Raw genomic sequence first — 3528 nt, 5'->3', positions numbered from 1 at the left:
ATTTCACCGTTTGTGCCAATAATTCTGTTATTGATCAATGCAGAAGTATATATTTTTCTACAGGATGTCTGAGAAAAAAGTGTGTTAAGGATTACTTTTCTGTTCATTTGAATACCAGATTTGGTGAGACGATTTAAACTGAGTCGACTTGCATAGGAATTTCGTTTCAAACAGGTGAGAAAACGTCAGAAGGTCACCTTGGAAAACAATGTGTTATCGAAAGACTAAAAAAGGACGCATGCAATATTGTTTATACATTGAAAGTTACTCTCCACCTTCCAGAAGCTTGAAGACCAGGATCACGGTAAGTAGGTTGCATGAAGCTAATTCAATTAATTTTGTTTTTAAAGTGCTATCCAAAAAAATTCAGTAAACGATGTCGTAACAATCAGGAATAACTTTGATTCTCATTTTCTCTAATTTTAAGTTTTGTGTACAGTAAAGCCCCTCTAATGCGGACACTAACGGGACAAAAATTTTTGTTTCCAATAGAGAGGTGTCCGCAGGGCAGGGGTTCAATCATGTTATTTGCCTTGGAATCGGGGAATAAAAAATTGTCCTCATAAGAGGGGTGTCCGTTAGGAGGGGTTTTTAAAATGAATTTTGAGTCAGTATTCAGTCGTATTAGTATTGCGAAAGAAACTAGTTTTATCTAACAAGTACTGGACTTCACACGCATAATGAACATGAGTCAAGGACGGATACAAGGGAGGGGCGATAGGGGCAATCGTCCCCTTCTTGAGGGACCATGCATTGGCAATTTTTCCGAATTGAAGTCCTAAAATGTGGACTGTTTTTGGTGATGTTAAGAAATGTAATGGAGTTTGAACCTCCCTTCCAGAAACGTTTCGGAGTTGAAGTTTCAAAAAGGCAATTATACGCGTTATTTGGGGATGTTAGGAGGATAAGAAGCTTGGAAACCTTTCCTCAAGCATTTTTCAAAAGTTCAAGTTATTAAGACAAGATTGTAGAAATATCGGGCAATGTTAAGGGAAAGAATGGGTTCAGGGACTATCCTCCGGCAATGTTTTGAAACTGAAATTTCAAAACGCGAAAGTTTAGGCGATCTTCGTTGATGTTAGAGGGAGGTTCTTTCGAAATATTCTCCTGAAATTATTACGAAACAGAAGTTCTAAAAAGAAATTTTAGAATACCTCTTTCAACAGAAAAAGAAAGGAATAATTTCGATGACCTCCTTAGTTAAATCTCAATAGTATAGTTGTTTTGCATAAAAATACCGTGCCCCCCTCCCCCCCGGCAAACATGTATAAATCAGAAACGTAGTAAGAGGTCAGTTAAAATATCAATCGCCCCCTCCTTGAAAACTTTCTGGATCTGTCCTTGACATGCTTAGGGCTTCACAGCAAAGGCGCCCATATAGGGGGGTAAGGGGGCGGGCTTGAGCGCCCCCTCTGAAATTAGAACTTCCTTGTTTTTAGTACTTTTTTTCTTTGCAAAAATGTAAAAAACATTTCTTCTCCAGCCATTAATGAATAAGTTATTAAAAATGTCAAATTTTACTGACTCGAATCTGTCCAGAAATCGGTTTTCATGGGGAAAATATCCTGCTAAACCATGGTTAAAATATCTGAGCCTCCCCCCTTACAATTTTGCATATGGGCGCCCATGCTTCACAGACTTATACGATTGTGAGAAAATCGCTGAGAAAACTGATAAACTAAACAATAATGTGAGTTTTCACAGCTCTTCTAATAAGGAGACAACAGACATACAATCAGGAAAATATGATTAAAAAGAAAGTATTCAGAACCAAAAGAATAGTTATAACATTTCTTAAAACATTTCTGCGAAAAAAAATTCCAAGATCACTTTATTTAAATAGAGATTGCGAAAAGAAAGATATCAAAGAAACTGTGTATAGAAAAAGCGTAGATAACGTAGATAGAAACGTAGAAAGTAAATCAAAAACATACGAAATAACTAATAGGAATTGCATCTTCAAACGAATTCAAGACACCACAGTTACTTTGAATCTCGCTAAACCTTTTATCATTTGATTCATAAAATATACATGCGAACATTTTTGAAAATTTATTCGCATGTGTTCTTGCATGTGTGCATCTACACATGGGCGTGCACAGAAATCTTGTGACCCGTCACATATGACTTTTACGGGGCCCTTTCATGTTGTTTACCCTTATATCCTTACATATATTTCACCCCTCGTTTTAAAAATTTGGGCCCCTTCAACTTCAGGACCGGGAAACAGGTGTCTCCCCCCCCCCGTGCACGCCCATTCTTGTACACATGCACAACTTTTCAAATCGTATAACCATTATCCTTCGTAGTCTGACAACCAGATCTGTAGAGTCGGAGTCGGAGTTGTTGGAAAACTGGCCGACTCCGTCTCCGGGCTTCTTTTTTTCATTAATATTCCCTGACTCCCCTTGCATTTTTTAAAAACTGACTACGAATTGGTTCGATTACATGTATAAACAGGGGTGTGCACAGGGGGGGGGGGAGAGACACTTGTTGCCCGGTCCGAGCCAGAAAGAGACCCAATAGTTTTAAAATGAGCGGTGAAATATAGGTGCGAACAATATGGAGAGGGGCCCGTAAAAGTTATTTGTGACGGGCCCCAAAATTTCTGTGCACACCCCTGTGTATAAAGAAGATGCTCGAAATTGAAGTTCTAAAATTTCAGTTTACACAATCTCTGGTGATGTTCGTAGGAGGAGAGGTTCAGGGACTTTTATGAACGGTTGAAGCACGGAGACTTGACTTAAAAATTTTTCAAAGTCCTAAAAATGAAGTTTTAAACGATTTCTAACGATAGGATAACGATACGATTTTTAACGATATAGACATTACATTTTCGAAGATGAAAATGATATGTCTGAAATAAGCTCAATTGTAGACTATCTTTGTTGAAATTTAAGGAAGAGAAGGGGTTCGGGCGACCTTTCCCCGGGAAATTTTTGAGTTTGAGGTTCTAAAAACGCTATTATTGGCCATGTTAGTAAACATTAGGAAGGGGTTTGGATTCGGAGCCTCTCTCCCCGTCCCCCGGAGTTTTTTCGGAATTGATGTTCCGAGAACGGAATTTTAGACGATTTTTAAGGATATGTACGGGAGAGAGGATCTCGAGTACTCCCAAAAGTTTTTCTCGAAATTTAAGTCAAAAAAAAAAAAAAAAAATATTTGCAAGTTACCTGTGATGACAAGGAGAAATGTTCGGAGACCCTCACCCGGATTTTTTTTTTTTTTTTTTTTTTTGAAATTTAAGCCCTAAAAACGGAATTTTATATGATCTTTTATTTTAGTGAAGGGGTACGGCAGGCATTCCCCTGAATTTTTTTTCGAAATTAAAATCCAAAAAACTCTTAGCAATTTTTTACTTGGCTAAGTTCGAGAACGGGAAGGGGTTCTGGGCTCTTCCCTGGAATATTTCGAAAATTAAACTTTAAAAACGCAACTGCAGGACACCTTTCAGGATAAGGGTTGGGGTTTAGAGAATCTCTCACAGAAACTATTCGAAACTGAAGTTCTGAAAACGAAATTTTAGAC

General features: G+C 37.9%; 1 protein-coding gene across 1 annotated transcript in view; it reads left to right on the top strand.

Annotated features, from left to right (window-relative positions):
• The first annotated feature begins 240 nt into the window (after positions 1–240).
• The window catches only part of LOC129227695 (clavesin-1-like), a 72557-nt gene continuing 69269 nt past the window's right edge, over positions 241–3528 (top strand). The window contains exon 1 of the mRNA XM_054862290.1: positions 241–304. The gene's annotated coding sequence lies outside the window, so the exon portion shown is untranslated. The remainder of the gene's footprint in view (positions 305–3528) is intronic.

Source organism: Uloborus diversus, chromosome 8, assembly GCF_026930045.1.
Source record: "Uloborus diversus isolate 005 chromosome 8, Udiv.v.3.1, whole genome shotgun sequence".
NCBI lineage: Eukaryota > Metazoa > Arthropoda > Arachnida > Araneae > Uloboridae > Uloborus > Uloborus diversus.
Note: the sequence above shows the minus strand (reverse complement) of the source record. Positions and strands in the feature narration are given on the sequence as shown.